Here is a 13207-nt window from a genome sequence, read left to right on the forward strand (position 1 = left end):
GTTTGAAATATGCAATATACCATTATTGACTATACTCACCATTCCATGCAACAGATTAAAAAAAAACCACACACACACACACACACACACACACACACAAAAGCTAATGTCTCCTGTGTAAATCAGACTTTGTATCCTTTCATCACCATCTCTTTATTTCTCCCACCCTCACACTCTGGTAACCACCCTTCTACTCTCTGCTTCTATTAATTCAATTGTTTTAAAGTCCACATATAGGTGAGAACATGTGGTATTTGTCATTCTTTGCTTGGCTTATTTCATCAATTTCATCCATGTTGTCTCAAATGGCAGAAATGTCTCCTTTTTAAGGCTAGATAATATTCCATGTATATATACCACATTTTCTTATTTATTTATTTATTTTTATTTTTTAATTGCATTTTAGGTTTTGAGATACATGTGCAGAACACGCAAGATAGTTGCATATGTACACACATGGCAGAGTGATTTGCTGTCTTCCTCCCCTTCACCCACATCTGGCATTTCTCCCCATGCTATCCCTCCCCAGCTCCCTCCTCCCCCACTGTCCCTCCCCTATTTCCCCCAATAGACCCCAGTGTGTAGTGCTCCCCTCCCTGTGTCCATGTGTTCTCATCGTTCATCACCCGCCTATGAGTGAGAATATGCTATACCACATTTTCTTTATTCATCTATCTGTTCATAGCCACTTAGGTTGATTCCTCAACTTGAGTAATGTGAATAAATGCTGCAATGAACGTGGAAGTGCAGACATCTCTTCAATGTACTGATTTCCATTTTTTTAGAAATAGACTCAAAAATGGAATTATTACACTATATAGTAATTCTATTTTTAGATATTTTAAGAAACATCCATATTGTTTTTCATAATGGCTGTACTAATTTACATTCCCATCAACAGTGTATCAGAGTTCTCTTTTCTCTGTATCATCACCAACATTTGTTTTCTTTCATCTTTTTTTGGTAATAGCCATTCTGACAGATGTGAGGTGATATCTTATTGTGGTTTTGATTTGCATTTTTTCTGATCATCAGTGATGGTGAGCATTATTTCATGTATCTGTTGGCCATATGTGTGACTTCTTTTGAGAAATATCTATTGAGGTCCCTTGCCCAATTTCAAAATTGGGTTATCTGTTTTCTTTCTATTGAGTTGTTTGACTGTCTTATATGTTTTGGGTACTAAGCTGTTATCAGGTATATGCATTCCAAATATTTTCTCCCAATCCATAGGTTGCCTGTTTACCCTGTTAATTGTTTCACTTTATGTATAGAAGATTTAGTTTGATGTAGTTTTATTTGTGTATTTTTGTTTTTATCACCTGAATTTTGTGGGTCAAATTTAAAAAAAATCATTGTTCTAATCAATGTCATATCATTTGCCTCATATGTTTTCTTCTAGTCGTTTTTCAATTTCAGATTTTATATTTAAGTCTTTATTCTTTTTTAAGTTCATTGTTATATGGTATGAGATAAGGGTCCAATTTTGTTTCTCTGCATGTGGATATTCAGCTTTCCCAACACTCTATACACTCTTTATTGAAGAGACTGTTCTTTTTCAACTAAGTATTCTTATCACCTTTGTTGAAAATCAAAGGTGTATATGGGTGGGTTCATCTCTGGGTTCTCTCTTCTGTTCCATTGAGCAAAGTGTCCATATTTATTCCAATACCATATTGTGTTAATAAAAATAGCTCTGTAGTATAGTTTGAAATCAGGTAATGTGATGTCTCCAGCTATGTTCCTGATGATCATGATTTCCTTGGCTTTTTGGAGTTTTCTGGTAACTCCATGTAAATTTTAGAATTTCTTTCTATTTTTGTGAAATAAGACATTGGAATTTTTAAATTGTACTTTAGGTTCTGGGGCACATGTGCAGATCATGCAGGGTTGTTGCATAGGTACACACATGGCAATGTGGCTTGCTGCCTCCATCTTCCCGTCACCTACATCTGGCATTTCTCCCAATGTTATCCTTCCCCAATCTCCCCCCTTGCTGTCTCTCCCTTGCCCCCCCAAAGCATATCCCAGTGTGTGATGCTCCCCTCCCTTTGTCCATGTGTTCTCATTGTTCAGCACTCACTTATGAGTGAGAACATGCGGTGTTTGATTTTCTGTTCTTGTGTCAGTTTGCTGAGAATTATGATTGCCAGATTCATCCGTATCCCTACAAAGGACACAAACTCATTATTTTTTATAGCTGCATATTATTCAATGGTGTATATGTGCCACATTTTCCTTGTCCAGTCTATTGTCAATGGACATTTGGGTTGGTTCCACGTCTTTGCTATTGTAAACAGTGCCACCATGAACATATGTGTGCATGTGTCTTTATAATAGAATAATTTATAATCCTTTGGGTATATATCCAATAATGGGATTGCTGGGTCAAATAGAATTTCTATTTCTAGGTCCTTGAGGAAGTGCCACACTGTCTTCCACAATGGTTGAACTTACACTCCCACTAACAGTGTAAAAGTCTTCCTATTTCTCCACATCCTCTCCAACATCTGTTGTGTCCAAATTTTTTTTTATTTTTTATTTCACTTTAGGTGCATACTATATTTGGCATTTCTCCCCATGTTATCCCTCCCCACTGTCCCACCCCCCATTGTCTCTCCCCTACCCCCTCAACTGTCCCCAGTGTGTGACACTCCTCTCCCTGAGTCCATGTATTCTCATTGTTCAACACCCACCTATGAGTGAGAACATGCAGCGTTTGGCTTTCTGTTCTTGTCAGTTTGCTGAGAATTATGGTTTCCAGATTCATCCAAGTCCCTACAAAGGACATGAACTCATCTTTTTTTATGGTTGGATAATATTCCATGGTGTATATGTACCACATTTTCTTTGTCCAGTCTATCATTGATTGGCCTTTGGGTTGGTTCCAGGTCTTTGATATTGAACACAGGGCTGCAGTGAACATATGTGTGCATGTAACTTTATAATAGAACCATTTATAGTTCTTTGGGTATATACCCAGTAATGGGATTGCTGGGTCAAATGAAATTTCTATTTCTATGTCCTTGAGGAATTGCCATACTGTCTTCCACCATGGTTGAAATAATTTACACTCCCACCAACTGTGTAAGAGTGTTCCTATATCTCCACATCCTCTCCAGCATCTATTGTCTTTAGATTTTTAATGATCACCATTCTAACTGGCATGAGATGGTGTCTCAATGTGGTTTTGATTTGCATTTCTCTAATGACCAGTGATGATGAGCATTTTTTCATATGTTTTTGGGCCTCGTATATGTCTGCTTTTGAACAGTGTCTGTTCATATCCTTTGCCCACTTTTGAATGGGTTTTTTTTTCTTGTATATCTGTTTTAGTTCTTTGTAGATTCTGGATATTAGCCCTTTGTCAGATGGGTAGATTGCAAAATCTTTTCCCCATTCTGTTGGTTGCTGGTTCTCTCTAATGATGGTTTCTTTTGCTGCACAGAGGCTCTGATTTTTAATTACATCACATTTGTCTATCTTAGCTTTTATTGCCATTACTTTTGGTGTTTTAGTCATGAAGTCCTTGCCTATGCCTATGTCCTAGATGGTTTTTGCCCACATTTTCTTCTAGTGTTTTCATGGTGTTAGGTTTTATGTTTAAATCTTTAATCCATCTGGAGTTAATTTTAGTGAAAGGTGACAAGAAGGGGTCCAGTTTCTGCTTTCTGCACATTACTAGCCAGTTTTCCCAACACCATTTATTAAACATGGAGTCCTTTCCCCATTGCTTGTTTTTGTAAGGTTTGTCAAAGATCAGATGGTTGCAGATGTGTGATGTTGCTTCTGGGACCTCTGTTCTGTTCTATTGGTCTCTGTCTCTGTTTTGGTACCAGCATGATGCTGTTTTGATTACTGTAGCCTTATAGTATAGTTTGAAGTCCAGCAGTGTGATGCCTCTGGCTTTGTTCTTTTTGCTTAGGGTTGTCTTGGCTATGTAGGCTCTCTTGTGACTGCATATGAAGTTTAAAGTGGTTTTTTCCAGTTCTGTGAAGAAGGTTATTGGTAGTTTGATGGGGATAGTGTGGAATCTATAAATTACTTTGGGTAGTATGCCCATTTTCATGATATTAATTCTTCCTAACCATGAGCACAGAATGTTTTTCTATCTGTTTGTGTCCTCTCTTATTTCGTTGAGCAGCGTTTTGTAGTTCTCCTGGAAGAGATCCTTTACATCCTTTGTTTGTCGTTTCCCTAGGTATTTTACTCTCTTTGTAGCCATTGTGAATGAGAGTTTACTCTTGATTTGGCTGTCTGTTTCTCTGTTATTGGTATATAGGAATGCTTCCGATTTCTGCATATTGATTTTGTATCCTGACATTTGGCTGAAGTTGCTTATCAGTTTGAGAAGATTTTGGGCTGAGACAATGGGGTCTTCTAGCTATACAATCATGACATCTGCAAATAGAGACAATTGGACTTACTCCTTTCCTGATTGAATAGCCTCTATTTCCTTTTCTTGCCTGATTGCTCTGGCTAGAACTTCCTACTATACTGAATACTAGTGGTGAGAGAGGGCATCCTTATCTAGTGCCTGATTTCAAAGGGAATTCTTCCAGCTTTTGCCTGTTCAGTGTGATATTGGCTGCAGGTTTGTCATATATAGCTTTTATCACTTTATGATACTTTCCACTGATGCCTAATTTATTGAGAGTTTTTAGCATGAAGGGCTGTTGAATTTTGTCAAAGGCCTTCTCTGCATCTATTGAGATAATCACATGGCTTTGTCTTTGGCTCCATTTATGTGATGGATTACGTTTATGGATTTGCATATGTTGAACCAGCCTTGCATCCCAGGATGAAACCTACTTGATCGGGATGGATAATCTTTTTCATGTGCTATTGCAATCTGTTTGCCAGTATTTTATTGAAGATTTTTGCACTGATGTTCATCATGGATATTAACCTGAAGTTTTCTTTTTCAGTTGAGTCTCTGCCTGGTGTTAGTATCAGGATGATGTTGGAATCATAAAATGAGTTAGGGAGGATTCTCTCCTTTTGTATTGTTTAGAATAGTTGCAGAAGGAATGAAACCAGCTCCTCTTGGTACATCTGGTAGAATTTAACTGTGAACCCATCAGGACTTGGACTTTTTTTGGTTGGTAGGCTATTAATGGCTGCCTCTACTTCAGCCCTTGTTATTGGTCTATTCAGAATTTCAACTTCCTCCTGTTTAGTCTTTATAGTATACAGGTGTCTAGGAATTTATCCGTTTCTTCCTGGTTTACTGGTTTATGTGCATAGAGCTGTTTGTAGTAATCTCTGATGGTGGTTTTTATTTCTGTGGGATCAGTGGTGATATCCCCTTTATCACTTTTTCTTGCATCTATTTGATTCTTATCCCTTTTCTTTTTTATTAATCTGGCTAGAAGTCTGTCTATTTTGTTAATGTTTTCAAAAAAAACAACTCCTGGATTTTATGATTTTTGAAGGGCTTTTTGTCTCTCTATCTCCTTCAGTTCTGCTCTGATCTTAGTTATTTCTTGTCTTCTGTAGCTTTTGAGTTTTGTTGATCTTCCTCCTCTAGCTCTTTCAATTTTGATGATAGGGTGTCAATTTTAGATCTTTCCTTGTTTCTCATGTGGGCATTTATTGCTGTAAATTTCCCTCTAGACACTGCTTTAAAGGTGTCCCAGAGATTCTGGTAAATTTTGTCTTCATTCTGATTGGTTTCAAAGAACATCTTTATTTCTGCCTTCATTTCATTGTTTATCCAGTCGACACCCAGAAGCAAATTGTTCAGTTTCCAAGTGGTTATGCGGGTTTGAGTGTGTTTCTTAATCCTGAGTTCTAGTATGATTGTGCTGTCTGATAGACTGTTTGCTATGATTTCCTTTCTTTGGCATTTGCTGAGGAGTGATTTGCTTCCCAAGGATGTGGTCAATTTTAGAGTAAGTGCAGTGTGGTGCTGAGAAAAATGTATATTCTGTGGATTTGGGGTGGAGTGTTCTGTATATGTCTATTAGGTCCACTTGGTCCAGCTCTGCATTCAAGTCCTGGATGTCCTTGTTAATTTTCTGTCTCGTTGATCTGTCTAATATTGACAGTGGAGTGTTGAAGCCTCCAACTATTATTGTGTGGGAGTCTAAATCTCCTTTTAGGATGTTAGGAGCTTGCTTTGTGTATCTGGGTGCTCCTGCATTGGGTGCATGTATATTTGGGATAGTTAGCTCTTCTTGTTAGATTGATCCTTTTACCATCATGTAGTGTCCTTCTTTGTCTCTTTTGATCTTTGTTGATTTGAAGTCCATTTTATCAGAGATTAGGATTGCAACCCCTGCTTTTTTTTTCTTCTCCATTTGCTTGGTAAATCTTCCACCCCTTTATTTTGAGTCCGTGTGTGTCTTTGTATTTTGAGTCCGTGTGTGTTGTTGTATATGAGATGGGTTTCCTGAATACAGCACACAAATGGGTCTGGACTTCTTATCCCATTTGCCATTCTGTGTCTTTTGATTGGAGTGTTTAGGCTGTTTACTATCAATGTTAATATTGTTGTGTGAATTTGGTCCTGCCATTTTGTTACTGACTGGTTTTCTTTCCCGTTAGTTGACTCATTTTCTTCATTGCATTTTGGTCTTTTCAAGCTGGTACTTTTGCTTTTGCAGTGACTGGTACTTGTTCCTTTCTGTGCTTACTGTTTCTTTCAGGAGCTCTTGCAGGGTAGGTCTGGTGGTGATGAAATCTCTCAGTAATTGCTTGTCCATAAACGATTTAATTTCTCCTTCAGGTACAAACCTTAGTTTAGCTGGTATGAGATTCTGGATTGAAAGTTCTTCTGTTTAAGGATGTTGAATATTGGTTCACACTCTTTTCTGGTTTGTAGGGTTTCTGCCAAGAGATCTGGTGTGAATCTAATTGGTTTTCCTCTGTGGAGAACCTGACCTTTCTCTCTGGCTGCACTTAGCATTTTTTCCTTCATTTCAACCCTGGTGAATCTGATGATTATGTGCCTTGCAGTTGCTCTTCTTGAGGAATATCTTTGTGGAGTTTTCTGTATTTCTTTAATTTGAATGTTAAACTGCAGGCTTGGCAAGCTCTCCTGAATAATATCCTGGAGCATGTTTTCCAGCTTGGATTCATTCTCCCCATCATATTCAGGTACACCAATCATGTGTAGCTTATGCCTTTTCACATAATCCCATATTTCTTGGAGGTTTTGTTCATTTCTTTTCACTCTTTTTTCTCTTACCTTGCCTTCTCTTTTTATTTCATTGCATTGATCTTTAATCTCTGATATCGTTTCTTCTGCTTGATCAACTCAGCTATTAAAACTTGTATATGCTTCACATAGTTCTCATGCTGTGTTTTCAACTCCATCAAGTCATTTATATTCTTCTCCAAGCTGGTTATTCTAGTTAGCATTTCATCTAATTTTTTTTCAAGGTTTTTGGATTCATTGAGCAGTGTTTTGTAGTTCTCCTTGAAGAGGTCCTTTACAACCTATGTTAGTTGTAATCCTAGGTATTTTATTCTCTTTGTAGCAATTGTGAATGGCAGTTCGTTCTTGATTTTGCTCTCTGCTTGTCTGTTACTGGTGTATAGAAATGCTTGTGATTTCTGCACATTGATTTTTTAACCTGAGACTTTGCTGAAGTTGCTTATCAGTTTCAGGAGATTTGGGACTGAGATGATAGGGTCTTCTAAATGTACAATCATGTCATCTGCAAACAGAGACAAATTGATTTCCTCTTTTCTTAATTGAATATGCTTTATTATTTTTTTCTTGCCTAATTTCTCTGGCTAGAACTTCCATACTATATTGAATAGGAGTGGTAAGAGAGGGCATCCTTGTCTAGTGCCCAATTTCAAAGGTAATGCTTCCAGATTTTGTTCATTCAGTATGATATTGGCTGTAGGTTTGTCATAAATAGCTTTTATTGTTTTGAGATATGTTCTTTCAATACCTAGTTTATTGAGAGTTTTTAGCATGAAGCACTGTTGAATTTTATCAAAGGCCTTTTTTGCATCTATTGAGATAATCATGTGGTTTTGTCACTGGTTCTGTTTATGTGATGGATTATGTTTATTGATGATTTGCATATGTTGAACCAGCCTTGCATCCCACAGATGAAGCCAACTTGATCATTGTGGATAAGCTTTTTGATGTGCTGCTGGATTTGGTTTTTCAGTATCTTTTTGAAGATTTTCACATCTATGTTCATCAGGGGTGTTGGCCTGAATTTTTCATTTTTTTGTTGTTACTATGTCAAGTTTTGAAATCAGGATGATGCTGGCTCCGGAAAATAAGTTAGGGAGGTGTCCCTCTTATTCTATTGTTCGGAATAATTTCAGAAGAAATGGAATCAGCTCCTCTTTATACCTCTGGTAGAATTCCACTGTGAATCTGTCTGGTTCTGGCCTTTTTTTGGTTGGAACGCTGTGAATCACTACCTGAATTTCAGAACTCATTATTGGTCTTGTCAAGAATTCAATTTCTTCCTGGTTTAGTCTTGGGAGGGTGTATGTTTCCAGGAATTTATCTATTTCTTCCAGATTTTTTAGTTTATTTGTGTAAAGGTATTAATAGTGCTCTCTGATGGTAGTTTGTATTTCTGTGGGTTCAGTGGTAATATTCCCTTTTTCATTTTTATTGCATCTATTTGATTCTTCTCTCTTTTATTAGTTTCACTAGTGGTCTATCTATTTTATTAACTTTAAAAAAAGCTAGCTCCTGGATTCATTGATTTTTTTTTGAAGCATTTTATGAGCCTCTATCCCCAACTCTGCTCTGATCTTAAGTTATTTCTTGTCTTCTGCTAGCTTTTGAATTGGTTTGCCCTTGTGTCTCTAGTTCTTTTAATTGTGATGTTAGGGTGTTGATTTTAGGTCTTTCTCTTTTTCTAATGTGGGCATTTAGTGCTATAAATTTCTCTCCTAAAACTGCTTTTGCCGTGACCCAGAAATTCTGGTATGTTATTTCTTCATTATCACTGGTTTCAAAAGCTTCTTTATTTTGGCCTTAATTTTATTATTTACTCAGTAGCAATTAAGGAGCAGGTTGTTAAATTTTTATGTAGTTGTGCAGTTTTGAGTGAGTTTCTTAATCCTGAGTTCTAATTTAATTGCACTGCAGTATGACAGACTGTTATGATTTCCATTCTTTTGCAATTGCTCAGGAGTGTTTTACTTCCAATTATGTGGTTGATTTTAGAATAAGTACTATGTGGTTCTGAGAAGAATGTATATTCTGTTGATTTGGGATGGAGAGTTCAGTAAATATCTATTGGTTCTGCTTGGTCCACAGCTGATTTCAAGTCCTGAATATCCTTTGTAATCTTCTTTCTTAGAATGCCACACAACTACAAACTTTGACAAACCTGAGAGACAAGCAATTGGGAAAGGATTCCATATTTAATCAATGGTGTTGGGAAAACCAGCTAGCCATATGCAGAAAGCTGAAACTGGACCCCTTCCTTATACTTTATACAAAAATTAACTCTAGGTGGATTAGATTTAAACATGAAATCTAACACCATAAAAACTCTAGAAGAAAACCTCGGCAACGCCATTCAAGACATAGGCGTGGGCAAGGACTTCATGACTAAAACACCAAAACCAATGGCAACAAACGCCAAAATAGGCAAATGGAATCTAATTAAACGTAAGAGCTTCTGCACAGCAAAAGAAACTATCAATAGAGTGAACCAGCAACCAATAGAATGGGGAAAAATGTTGCAATCTATCCATTTGACAAAGGGCTAATATCGAGAATCTACAGAGAACTTCAACAAATTTAAAAGAAAAAAAAAATTAAAAAGTGGGCATAGGTGGTTTTTTTCCAGTTTGGTCAAAAAAGGTCAATGGTAGCTTTATGGAGATAGCATTGAATCTATAATTTACGTTGGGCAATATGGCCATTTTCCTAATATTGATTCTTCCTAACCATGAGCATTGAATGGTTTTCCATCTGATTGTGTCCTCTCTTATTTCCTTGAGCAGTGGTCTGTAGTTCTCCTTGAAGACGTCTCTCATATCCGTTGTTAGTTTTATTCCTAGGTATTTTATTCTCTTTGTAGCAATTGTGTGGATGACAGTGTGGCAATTCCCCAAGGATCTAGAAAAAGAAATACCATGTGACCCATCAATTCCATTACTAGGTATCTACCCAAAGGAGTATAAATTGTTCTATTATAAAGACATACACACATGTAATTTCATTGTGGCACTGTTTACAATAGCAAAGACTTGGAACCAGCCCAAATGCCCATCAATAATAGACTGGATAAAGAAAATATGGGACATATAAACAGTGGAATACTATGCAGTCATAAAAAAGGATGAGTTCATGTCCTTTGCAGGGACATGGATGAAGCTCAGCAAACTGACACAAGAACAGAAAATCAAACACCACATGTTCTTCACTCATAAGTGGCTGTTGAACAAGAAAACACATGGACACAGGGAGAGGAATGTGACACACTGGGGCCTGTTGCAGGGTGGGGGGGATACAGGAGCGAAAGCAGGAGGTAGGGGGATTGGGGAGGGATAACAGGAGAAGTATCTGATGTAGATGATGGTGGGGGATGAATGCAGCAAACAACCATGGCGTGTATACACCTATGTAACAATCCTGCATGATCTGCACATGTACCCCAGAACTTAAAGTATAATAATAAAAGTAATAATAATAAATTTTTTGAAAGTTGGCAAAGGGTGTAAACAGACACTTTTCAAAAGAAGACATTTATGCAGCCAACAAACATATGAAAAAAAAGCTCATCATCACTGGTTATTACAAAATGCCAATTAAAACCACATTGAGATACCATCTCACATCAGTTAAAATGGCCATGATTTAAAAAATCAGGAGACTACAGATGGGGGAGAGGATGTGGAGAAATATGAAGGCTTTTACACATTGGCGGAAGTGTAAATTAATTTAACCATTTTGAAAGACAGTGTGGAGATTCCTCAAGGATCTAGAACCAGAAATATCATTTGATCCAGCTGTATCTATCCATTACTGGGTATATATCCAGTAATGGGTATATAATGTATATAACAAAAGGATTTTAAATCATTCTACAATAAAGACACATGCACACATATGTTTATGGCATCACTGTTTACAATAGCAAAGACTTGGAACCAACCCAAATGCCCAACAGTGATAGACTTGATAATGAAAATGTGGCACTTATACACCATGGAATACTATGCAGCCATAAAAAGGATGGCTTCATGTCCTTTGCAGAGACATGGATGAAATGGGAAACCATCATTCTCAGCAAACTAACACAGGAACAGAAAACCAAACACCGTATGTTCTAACTCATAAGTGGTGTTAAACAATGAGAACACATGGACACAGAGAAGGGAACATCACACACCAGGGCCTGGGGGTAGGGAAGGAATAGCAGGGGGTGGGGAGATTGGGGAGATAACATTAGAAGAAATACCTAATGCAGATGATGGGGCGAGGGATGCAGCAAACCACCCCCATGGCACACGTATACCTATGTAACAAACCTGCACGATTTGCACATGTACCCCAGAACTTAAAGTATAATAAATAAATTTTTTTAAAAAAAGAAAGAAAATGAAAAAAATCAGTTTACATGACAAAAAAATGTTTTCTTTCTTGTTGATTTGTCTAATATTGACAGTGGGTTGTTAAAGTCTCCCACTATTATTGTGTGGGAGTCTAAGTCTCTTTGTAGGTCTCTAAGAACTTGCTTTATGAATCTGGGTGCTCTTGTATTGGGTGCATATATATTTAGGATAGATAGCTCTTCTCATATCACTGATCCCTTTACCATTATATAATGCCCTTCTTTGTCATTTCTGATTTTGTTGGGTTTATGTTTGTTTTATCAGAGACTAGGATTGCAATCCCTGCTTTTTCTTTGGCTTTCCATTTGCTTGGTAAATATTCCTGCATCCCTTTATTTTGAGCCTATGTATGTCTTTGCATGTGAGATGGGTCTCCTGAATATAGCACACCAATGGGTCTTGACTCTTATCCAGTTTGCCAGTTCGTATCTTAATTGGGGCATTTACCCCATTTACTTTTCAGGTTAATATTGTTATGTGTGAATTTGATCCTCTCATTATGATGCTAGCTGGTTATCTTGCACATTTTATGCTTTGAATGCAAATCAGTTTTACCCACTAAAGTAAGTCCAGTTTAGGGCAGTGGCTGTGTCTAATTAATATTCATACACTTATCAGCACCTAGTACAGCACAGTGCATACAGTATATTTGCTCTCTATACACACACGTGCATGTGGTTGATTGTTTTTCTAACTTGCAGGTCTTGCTTCCATTTGGTATGAGACTCAGTGACCCCAGCTGAATCACTGAACCCTCCTTGCTATGCACTCTATGGCAGGCTCCATAAAGCCCTTTATGTGAAAATAAACTTATTATCAAAACATTCCACACCTGAAATTCAGTCTGTTCATTGGATGCTAATATTGAGACAGTCTTTGAAACCACTAGGCATATATACATTGATTGTTGTATCATGTAATAATACTAAATTGTGAATTGATTTGATCTGTGACTACTAGAAGGATTCCACAGACTGCAAACCAAGTGAGCTGAAAAGTGAGGTAATGATGCCTCCTCATTCCCCCCATCTAAATGAAAAGATCTCTAGAAAATTTTTCCAGCAGTCTGACATAAAAACAAAAGGCACAGAAACTGTTCCCAACACGTTGCACTAAACAGAAAGGAACTGATTTTTTAACATCTAGTCTATTTCCCAGAAATGAAGAGCTTGTCCTTGCTTTCACTTTCAATGTGACTGTGTCCCAATAAAAATAGTTTCAAGTTGTCCTGAATTGACATCAGATTTTTTACCATCTAGTCTAGTTCCCAGAAATGAAGAGCTTGTCCTTGCTTTCACTTTCAATTTTATTGTGTCCAAAATAAAAATAGTTTCAAGTTGTCCTGAATTGACATCAGAAATCCTACACTCAAAACAAAAAATGGAGGGCCTGGGACTTTTCATTTATGAGAGGACTGATTAGACTTCAAAGTTAGGGAAAGTAACAGGAGAGACATACAGCACCAGAATGTTTCCATCTGCTTCAGCAGAATAAAGAGCCATAGACAAACTCAATTTGATACTCTTTTAACATGATGCTGCATCATTTGAGGAAATCTCAAATCAACCAACTGTCAGGGTCCTGTAGCCTGATAAGCTATTATTACAAAGCAATTAAACATCTTTAAACTATATTTACTGCTCTGTGAAAT

The sequence above is a fragment of the Callithrix jacchus genome, chromosome 7, assembly GCF_049354715.1.
Source record: "Callithrix jacchus isolate 240 chromosome 7, calJac240_pri, whole genome shotgun sequence".
NCBI lineage: Eukaryota > Metazoa > Chordata > Mammalia > Primates > Cebidae > Callithrix > Callithrix jacchus.